This window comes from Triticum urartu, chromosome 3 (genome assembly GCF_003073215.2).
Source record: "Triticum urartu cultivar G1812 chromosome 3, Tu2.1, whole genome shotgun sequence".
Lineage (NCBI taxonomy): Eukaryota > Viridiplantae > Streptophyta > Magnoliopsida > Poales > Poaceae > Triticum > Triticum urartu.
The window spans coordinates 5,378,898-5,389,914 of NC_053024.1; the positions used below are offsets into that span (position 1 = coordinate 5,378,898).

At 42.8% G+C, this 11,017-nt stretch overlaps 2 long non-coding RNA genes across 2 annotated transcripts; both read left to right on the plus strand.

Annotated features, from left to right (window-relative positions):
• Positions 1-211: 211 nt before the first annotated feature.
• LOC125547527 lies at positions 212-2,954 on the plus strand. Its single transcript, XR_007300701.1, has 2 exons — positions 212-2,416; positions 2,504-2,954. It is a non-coding gene; the product is annotated as an uncharacterized LOC125547527 (long non-coding RNA).
• Positions 2,955-8,858: 5,904 nt separating this feature from the next.
• Positions 8,859-9,614, plus strand: LOC125547528. Its single transcript, XR_007300702.1, has 2 exons — positions 8,859-9,022; positions 9,157-9,614. It is a non-coding gene; the product is annotated as an uncharacterized LOC125547528 (long non-coding RNA).
• Positions 9,615-11,017: the final 1,403 nt, after the last annotated feature.

Below are 11,017 nucleotides of genomic sequence, written 5' to 3' on the forward strand. Positions count from 1 at the left end.
AGCTCAATTATGAACATAGAAATAAAATAATACATTTCTTATTGCCTCTATGGCACGTCCCTATTACAAAGCACACCATCTGGCATGAAGGTACATGACATTCTCATGGTCTAAGAAAGTGAGTAACACTTTCATGAGTATGCTTATACATTGTGATGATGTGTTCTCATAGTATGTCATTCGGTTGGGTCTGTTCAACACCATTGTTTCGTTAACACATGCTATTATTGTTATCGGCATCCCTGTTACTTTAACAATGCCCTATTATCAGGAGAATGGGATCATCATGCAACACATGAGGTAGTCTTAGAGGCAAGACTATGAACCTACTTTGTGTTTATGTTTCCACACATACATATGAGCATTGCTCTGAATCTCAAATTCAAGAACCATAGCAATTCTAGCACAGAAATATAAATGTTTATTATAAACACATTTAAATAAATAATAACATTTATTTGTGCCACTAGGGCATATTTTCACCATGTGACATAACCTCTGTAGTATCCTCTCCAGCAAGCGCCCAATCGTTCCTCGCCATGGTGCACTCAATAATGGAGTGACCCCTGGTATCATTCTCCCCACATGTTGCGCTTCTACTCGTTGATGACATATTCCTATCAAACAAAACTTCCCCTGATGCCAGGGAACTTTTGACATGGACCGCCATAGATTTGGTCATTCCTTCTCCTCTCTCGGGCCATTCGACGTTGTTGTCCTTCCCTCTAGCAAGGTCTCTCTCTTTCTCTTCATTCTGACAAGCAGACGATAAGCAGAACAAAAACTCAATAATCCCATCTGCTTCCTCATGCCAACCCGGAAATGATCTTGAATACTCGTGTTGAGAGGTATCTTCACAACCGCCTCAACATCCATTGGAGCAAGGAATCTTTGTCGTTTATCTTTATTCTGAGCATTTACTAACGAGACAATAAATTTTCTTACCCTCAGGGGTGGAGTATTAGACATGTATGCAGATGGTATCTAGGTCTATGGATTTATGGGCGGAGTGCATATATAATATGAACACATCTTACAAAATCTGGCATAAGCACAAGATATTTCACTTCACATGTCTATGTTATGTTTACTCCACTTATATTTTATGGGGAGTTACTATTGGTGCAATTATGAACCATGGTCCAGTTTTGCAAAACTAATCATTTGGAGAAGACAAATTTTCTTCAAGTTCTCACTGAGCGGACGACTTGCTTCTAGTTATAAACTCCTGCACCTGGAATCCCAACAACCTTTCTAATAGTCCTAGTGTAAGCATCAAGCTGTGTTCCCAAAGGAACAAGTCATTGTGTGCTCCTGGCATAGAGCGCGAAGGTGTGATATATAGGACATGTCACCGGAGGAAGCCTCATCCGTGCAGCGGCTGCTTCACATGCAAACCCTGGCGCCCTCTCGAAGCCATGGAACATTCTCAATTCTTTTAGTGCAACTTCTTGGGGCGGTATCATGACACCATGCCATGTTTCGTGATTTCCAGGCTTCATTTGAATTTGTGAGAATACAAATGCCAATAACCACCATGTTGTTTCCCACGTCTTGGCCACCTGGTGTGTGAGACTCCTTTTCTTTATTACTTACGTAAGGCCTAAAAATCCACTAATTAATGACAGCCAGTAATATTTTTAACACCACTTCTGGATAAAATTTCATGTACCTACGTTTCAAATTCGAATTATATCCATTAATGTTCTTGTTAATCCATTGACATAAGATCTCTTTATACACTACACACGGTTTGTCAACTTCAGTTGGTGACAATCCATTAGCTCTGGAAAGCAAAACCATGTAAGTATTGTAGATGTGTGTGGAATACTTTTTTTCTTTTCACGTCATGGAATCCATTTTTTAACAGTGTGTAAAGTTCTAGTGGAAGATCATGGAGTTCCAGTGAGCTTTCCACTAAAACCGGAAAGACAGAGGTCGGCATTTTCAATCAGACAAAGGGGACTCCGACCAAAATGCATGATTTTAAACAGAATTTTTTTGAGTCTTCAGTCGAAGGAATCATTTCCCACGTTGAAAATGCCATGCGTACGTGCAGAGACACGGAATCCATGCATGCACCGCACCTGGGCCGAGACATACTACGTACAGGGTTGACCGAGCGACGACCTGGACCATATTAGCACTAGCATGCATGCATGCATGCTGATTTCTGTCCTTGTCGCTCGTGCAATGAACTGGCCTCTCATGCAATGAAATGACCTGGACCATATTAGCACTACCATGCATGCATGCATGTATTAGCAGCTTTCGTTAGCCTATAAATGAAGCAAAGCTTATATATTAGAAGCTCAGAAGCAACCCATCATGCAGCGTTCTTCTTCTTCTTCTTCCATGGCACTCGCATGCGCTATGGCAGTGCTGGTTCTCATCTCCTCTTCCTTGGCGGCTCAAGGTAAGTCTCTACTCTCCATTCAATTCTTTTCTACTCGTATAGAGGAAACAATAATATTAACTCTAGGCCCGGCTTACGTCCATGTAGCTGCGAGCGCACAGCCTGGATATCGTCCGCCACAAAGGCCTCCGCCGCCGTATGCCCCGCAGGGCCCAGGTTATTCTAGGAAGTGCCCAGACTGCAACTCCGGCGCCACCCGGCGGGCGCCCTCGGCACTGGCTCCCCACCGCAAGGCCATGCAGGCCGCCCCGGACGTCGACAGTAAGACGCTTGCGCGTCACGCAACACCGACATATATATGATGCGGCGATCGCCGATGGTGGTGCCATGGAATTGAATAAAGGAGCAGCGCACTGTGGGACTGCAACGATCAGCCAGCCCCTTCGCAGGATCAGCCGGATCGTATAACTAATAAGAGAGCCAGCATGTTAGTACCGAGACATCTCCTGTGCAATTCTTGTGCGCATGCTTTCTATTACTGCTTGATGTCCTTGTTGCACGCATGATATTATATCTTGAGTCGTCAAATTTTGTCATATCTCGTGCGTGCCAAAAAACTTTGATTACCGGTAAATAGCGTGTGCCGTGTGCTCATCCTCGGCGACACGGGTTATGCCAAGGAACTTTGATTGTTTCTGAGTTCCTGGGACTGTTTACAACCATGGGTTATGGTTCCATTTCCCACGACAAATCCGCTTACCGTCTTTTAATATTATACGTTTAACTTCTCACGGTATGCGTAAAAAAAAGGGTTATATTATTAACTAGAAGAAGTATGATGCTATATACTGATATAATATTTGGAAACTTTCTTTCTCAAATTAAATTGTAGTATCACAGGTAAATATAGAGGTATTCAATTGAAAATTGAAAGCTTTCTCATAGAACAAAATGTATCATTAAACTACTTTTTTGTAGCAAAGGCAAACCAGCAATCAAACATCCTAAGTCATCCATCCAACATCTCATTTTCGCCTTTTTCCATAGACCCGCACCCATTCAAGGCCCTCCCAACTCCCGCCTTTAGTTTTATTAGGGGTCTAAACGCAGCTTTATTAATCAACAATGTTCATGAGTATACAACTAACATAAGGTAAAGCCACAAGCGAGAAATTTCGGCCTACTCCAAGAGATGATGCGACCTTAGTTAGAGCGTGAGCCTCGACATGAAAATCGCACTTTTCGTCGACAAAAGACACTTCATTGATAGACATTCCCCAAGGAATTGCTGCAAATTTTTAACAGCTCCCCAAAGATGTGCATACAGTAACCTCCTTGCAATCGGATGCAGACAACATATCATTGAGGTTAAGTTCAAGGGCCAATGAAGAGCTTCATTGCACGAGTCTAGCCATATCGGTAAGGCCTTCAATGACGAACACAAAGACTCCCATTGGCATGCCACCTACTCCCATCTTAAATGAGAGGGAAGCTACCTACATTGTAAGCGCTGAATTGACATGCCATTGGCATAGCCCATCGGATAATCTGTTTTCCTTTTATTACTACACCTACTAATATAAAAGTAATTGTTAATTTAAAATACATCATTGCTGTTTTAAAATATTTATTACTATTATAAAAATAATTACTAGCCCAGGGACATTTGTAAAACTACTATTTATACTAATATATAGTAAATACATCATTGGTATTTTAAAATAATGATACATGGACGTATTTCAACTGAATGTTACAGATCCTCGCCACTTCCGAAAATATCCATATATTTGTTGAAAAAGATAAGAAATTATAAAGTAATAAAATAAAAACAAGATACTGAAGGCTCAAAACATAAAAGGAAAGAAAATGGTCTGCAATTTTTAGTAAGTTAGGAAAGATAGAAAAAGAATATAGCCAACTTAATAAAATGAAGAACAATTATTTTGAAAACATAGAAAATATAAAGTAAAAGATGATGGGGAGAAAGAAACCAAGACAATCGGGTGGGACTAAACAAGATCTGTTTAGGCAGAGGGTCATCGGCTTGTATAAGTAGGAGTTTGGATTTTCAACAGGTTTGCTCTTCGGGCTCTTGGGATAGGCACGAGGTCCCATGGGCTATCTAGGCTTGCTACTTGGCTGGTCAAGCAGGCACCACAAGTGTTTTAGCCCAAAGGTTCCTGGAGTGATGACTTATAAATGCTAGATGACACCCCACACGTTGCTATGGTAATCGGTTGGAATAGATTAATTTCAATGAGATTTGATTGTGCGAGATATAAATATTTAGATTAATAACACATGAACTAAAATTAAAAATTCATATGACTTATATAATTGATTATGTATAGTTATAATATATATATATATAAGTACAGTAGAATAAAAAATATTTTCCCATGCACAGTTGCATGTAGTGGTGTGTCTTTTCCCATGCATTGTTGCATGTTGAGGTGCACCTTATCCCATCAATACTTATATGGTGATGTGGCATGATTGCATGATGCATGAGATAAAAATGTTAGTGGAATCACTCTCTTAGGTATATAGGATACACATAAAATTCTAATAACTACTATACAGTACAATTGTTGAGAGGGTAAAGGAAATTATAACATATATTTTCAATTGTTTTTCCTCTCAAGATAAATATTTACCTGACGTTGTGCTAAATTTAGGAAAAATTTAACTTGGCCTTTAGGGTTCTTTTTGAAATCCCAACATTCTTCCACTTTATACGTGTGGCCAAAATATGTCCATGTACCATGCACGTAAACTTCCCATGCAAATTGCGAAGACAAAGAAAAAACAGGCAAGTAAATGTGCCATGTAAATTGTGATTGAATGGTTAGGAGGATAATTGTATCCCCAACTCACCATAGTTCAAGCCCTAGACTTAACATTGGTGCTGGCACTTTTCTGGGTCTTTTCTCTCGATGGATTATAAACTCAAATCACTCAAGAGAGTGGGTTGCTCAACTATCTTCTCGGAAACAAACGGAGCAGCCATCGGACAAAGTCGATGCGGGGTGTCTATTTATAACCGCAACCTTCCCTGATGAGAAATTACCATTTTGGACACTCAGTCCAGCCATTGGCCAACCGACACGTTCTCAACGATTGGATTTTTGGAGCAACTGTAACATTACTTGAGGTTTAAGTAATGCTAAATCTTCGACATATATATGATGAGACGACGGATGATGTTGGTGCCAAGGAATTGAATAAAGGAGCAGCGTATTGTGGGACTGCAACGACCATTTGCATGCCCTCCAGCAACAGTATGTAGACCGAGCTTCTTCGCAGAATCAGCCAGATTGTATAATTAATAAGAGGGCCAGCATGTTAGTACCCATACATCTCTTGTGCAATTCCTGTGCGCATGTTTACTAGTTGCGCGCATGATATTATATCTTAAGTCGTCAAAATTTGTGATATCTCGTGCGTGCCAAAAAACTTTGGTTACTGGTAAACAGCCTGCGCTCTTCCTTGGCGATATGGGTTATGCCAAAAAACTTTGGTTACTGGTAAACAGCCTGCGCTCTTCCTTGGCGACATGGGTTATGCCAAGGAACTTTGATTGGTTCTGAGTACCTGGGACTGATTACAAACATGGGCTATGGTTCTGATTACCGAAAACTTTGGTTACCGCCCCGTAAGTGCATGTTCCAGTTCCCACGATAAATCTGCTTACCGTCTTTTAAAATCATGAATATAACTTCTCATGGTACGCATAAAAAATAGAGTTATACCATTAACTATAAGAGGTACGAAGCTATATACTGATATAATATTTGGAAACTTTCTTTCTCAAATTAAATTGTAGTATCAGAGGTAAATATAGATACAATCAATTGAAAATTGAAAGCTTTCTCATAGAACAAAATGTTTCATCACACTACTTTTTAGTAGAAAAGGCAAACCAGCAATCAAACATCCTAAGTCATCCACCCAACATCTCATTGTCCATATTTGTGCCTTCTTTCATAGACCCACACCGATTCAAGGCCCTCCCAACTCCTGCCTTTAGTTTTTTTAGGGGTCTAAACGCGGCTTTATAATCAACAATGTTCATGAGTATACAACTAATAAGGTAAAGCCGCAAGCGAAATTGAGGCCTACTCCTAGAGATGATGCGACTTTAGCTAGAGCGTGAGCCTCGACAGGAAAATCCCACTTTTCATCGACAAAAGAGACTTGATTGATAGACGTGCGTCGATGAGAGAACTCCAGAATAAATGCTGCAAATTTTTAACAGCCCCCCCCCCCCCCCCCCCAAGGGCATCATTGGTGTTCCAAAGATATGCATACAGTAACCTCTTTGCAATCGGATCAAATGAATGTTACAGATCCTCGCCACTTCCGAAAAATATGTAGGTATTTGTTGAAAAAGATAAGAATGTATAAAGTAATAAAATAAAAAGAAGATAATGAAGGCTCAAAACATAAAAGGAAAGAAAATGATCTATAATTTTTAGTAAGTTGTGAAAGATAGAAAAAGAATATAGCCAACTAAATAAAATGAAGAAGAATTATTTTAAAAACATAGAAAATAGAAAGTAAAAAATGATGGGGAAGAAAGAAACCAACACAATCGGGTGGGACTAAACATGATCGGTTTAGGCAGAGGGTCGTCAGCTAGTTTAAATAGGAGTTTGGATTTTCAACAGGTTTGCTCTTCGGGCTCATGGGAAAGGCATGAGGTCCCATGGGCTATATAGGCGTGCAACTTGGCTGGTTAAGTAGGCACCACAAGGGTTTTAGCCCAAAGGTTCCTCGAGTGATGTCTTATAAATGCTAGATGAAACCCCACGCGTTGCTGCGGTAATCGGTTGGAATACATGAATTTCAATGACATTTGATTGTGCGAGATACAAATATTTAGATTAATAACACGTGAACCAAAATTAAACATACATATGACTTATTTTATTTGATTATGTATAGTAATAAAAAATATATTAATATAAGTACAATAGAATAAAAAAATCCCATGCATGGTTGCATGTAGTGCTCTATCTTTTCAGCACTTGTTTGTGGTGGGGGCAGCCACCGCCACCATGGGATAGAAAAGGAAACAGAAGTTGGCGGTGGCCATGGCCGGCCGGCATAGCCTGTCATCTGTGAGGGAGGGCGATCATCTACAGAGGAAGAGGGGAGAGAGCGCAGCTCACCGTGCACAGGAGGTGCATTTGTGCACGAGCAGAAGAATGAGTGGAGCCTGTTTGCCCCTGAAGAGATAAGGTAAGTTAAAGGGAGGCAGTCATTCGGTGGTGGACAAGGGCTAGCTTCTTGAATATTTATGCCCTATTGCAACACACGGGCTATTATCTAGCAATAAAAGAGGCCAGCTTCTTGAGATAACTTGTTTTTATCATCGCCTAACCGGAAGCTTCGAGCAGACTCCCTCAACAAGAGCACGCCTGACCTAGTCGAAGGTTTGATCATGATTTTCATCATCAGACCATGGATACTCATTTTTTGGAACCAACACTATCAAGAACCACTCCACTAGATGGAGCCTTCTTGCTAGCCAGATCCATCCACCGAGAGAGCGAAAGGCCCGCCCTCACCGCAAGAGTAAAATGCCGAAAGTAGGTTCCTGACATCGCTGCCCCGCCTTCAAACAGTGTCACACCATCTTTGATCCCTGTCGCCGGAACGGTGGTGGGAGTGGGAGAGGTGCATTGGACGTGGGAATCATTGCTCCAATTTTCTCATCCATGCCAAGATGTGCATGAGCACCGCCATCCTTTGATCTGAATGTTCCAACCATATCAATATGTACAATGGCCACCTCTATCGGACGATGAACGTTGTCTTCCTGCATGAGACTTGCCATCAGAGATCAGTCTGTGCTGCGGGGAAGAACCAACACGTGGTACCACTGTTGGCCGAAGCTTTCAACAACATCCTCCTGTTGCGACAAGGGGAGTGAGGGAGGAGGAGGATTTGGGCGGCACCCCCCCCCCCTCCCCCGGCCCTTGGGACGATACGAGTGAACCGGTCTTGTCCCTCATGTGTCTCAACCTCCTACCCTCCACCTCGCCTTCCTTGGTAGTGCCACCGTACGTCAGAGGGTTGGTCCCTGGCCTATGCCAGAGCGGCTGCTAGCTAGATAGAGAGAGGCTTGAATGGATAGGAACCATGAGAATGCATGACAAAAAACATTTCCTTTTTTCAGAAAAAACATTTCTTCTTTCTTTTGTTTTTGTGGTGCTTTACGATGGCGCAGACAAACTAGAAAATTCGTTTCTGTGCTGCTTTAATGTGGTGCCGACAAGCTGTATAGTGTTGACTCCTTTGGTCTATACAAGACGAAAGAGGAAGATTTTTCCAATCAAGCTTGCCACTAATTCGTTTTTTCTCAGGCTGAATTTCCCAAGGTTCCCCTGTTGACAGGAGAGCATAAGTTGACCAGTACATCAGAGCGCGTCTACATGACGAGTCTCCAAGACCAAGAATGTATGGCCTAGCAATCGTCGGTGTAGTAGCGTAGCAGCACCGCTGTGATCCCTATAAAACAATGCATGCACTAAGTGAAAATAATCGGACGGGGAGGAATCATGGCGCGTTCTACTTCTCCTTCTCCTTGCTTGCTATGCAGAGTTGCGATCCTTGCTCTCATATGCTGCTCCTTGTCATGCTCGGCTGCGTCTGGAGGTAATTCATTTACTAAACTTCTCGCCGCTCCATCAGCTAGTAATTAATCCCACACGTACGGTGGCATCACGGATGCATCTTCTAGGTTATTTATATCTGGGGTGATGATTGATATATGCTTCATCGTCATGCAGATGCTCTTGATGGATACCGTAGGCCAAGGGGTCCTCCCGCGCCGAAGCCCCTGCAACCTCACACTCCTCACACTCCAACTCCACCAGTTCCATCTCGGCCACCGCCGACGCCGGTGCCTGGGAGGCCGGTGACTCCAGCTCCCACACCATGTCCTGTGGTCCTTGTTCCTCCGCCGCCACCTCCAATGCCCCTGCCAAATACCCGGTGACTCCAACTCCAGTAGTGATTCCTTTCGTCCCTATTTGTCCGCCACCACCACCGCCACCGGTGCAGGAGACGCCGGCACTTGCGCCGCACCGCAAGACTCTAGAGCACGCTACTAAGAACGTGCTTAATTAAGCAATGGAAGTACGAAACACTGCCACTATGTAAAAGGAATAAAAGAAAATTGGTGTAATGGACGTTGTATTGCATGAGCGTCATGGGCATATATATAAGAGTACATGAACTTCTTGTAGTTCAAGACAATGTAGAAGGAATAGAGAGAGAATTGGTGTAATGAATGTTGTATAGCTTGAGCCTCGTGGGCATATATATATGAGTACATGAACTTTTTGTACTACAAGACAAGCTTGAAGAAATCCTAGTCTATCCTATACTTTCTAAATAATCACGATACTCAACATCCCTGCGGTCACAACGATAGCTACACAGACGATGAGACTGGAGAAGAATCGAAAGGTAAGCCAACAAACATACCCCCATAGTCGTAAGGGTCGATGCATCATGGAAGTCGTGGCTGGAGGGGAACCGACGAGGTTGCTCAAGCAAGCCGTTAACCTTTTGTGCCGATGTCGATGTAGCCGAGAGCGTAGGATGGTGTAGGCATGCTCGAGGTATCCGATGTCGAGGAGTGTTGTGGCCAGTGTCGAGGTAGTCGTCATGGAGCCGTGGCGTAAGGAGGTGACGAGTTATTCATGAGCGCTCTGGTGTCGAGGTAGTGGTGCACCGGAAAGAAGACGATGTTGATAAGGCGTCGCGCCGGCTTTGCCAAGTCCGAGGACACGTCATGGACAAAGGCACACGTCGGTGTTGTCAGCAACGGGCTTGCGTAGACGAACGAAATCAATGTTGATTATGCGCCGCTACAGGCTTGTCAGGGTCCAACCTTATTATCTTAGTGCCCAGTTCTAGTTGCTGTTTTTTGCTTGCTTTTGGCTTTCAAGAAATCAATATCAAACAGGGTCCAAACAGAGAAAAAACTTTGTATTAATTTTTCATGGACCAGAAGAGACCCTAGAAGGTTCAGGAGAAGACCAGACAACCTACGAGGGAGCGACAAACTCGGGAGGCGCGGCCTAGGGATGGGATGTCCCCCAGGCTTGTGGGCCCCTCGTGCCACCTCTTGACCTAATTCCACCTCTATAAATTCAAATATTCACTTGACATCGGAGAGCCACCCAAAATTCTTTTTTCGCCGCCGCAAGTTTCTGTTCTCGTCATATCCCATCTGGAGGCAATCTCTGGTACCCTGCTAGAGGGGGAATCAAGCACGGAGGGGCTCTACATCAACCTTGCTGCCCTTCTGATGATGTGTGAGTAGTTTACCATAGACCTACGGGTCCATGGTTAGTAGATATATGGCTTCTTTTCTCTCTTTGATCTTCAATACAATGTTCTCCTCGATGTTCTTGGAGTTCTATTCGATGTAATCACTTTTTGCGGTGTGTTTGTTGCGATCCGATGAATTGTGAGTTTATGATCATATTATCCATGAATATTATCTGAGTCTTCTATGAACTCTTTTATGCATGATTATTATAGCTTTGTATTTCTCTCCGATCTATTGATTTGGTTTGGCCAACTAGATTGATTTTTCTTGCAATGGGAGAGGTGCTTTGTGATGGGTTTGATATTCCT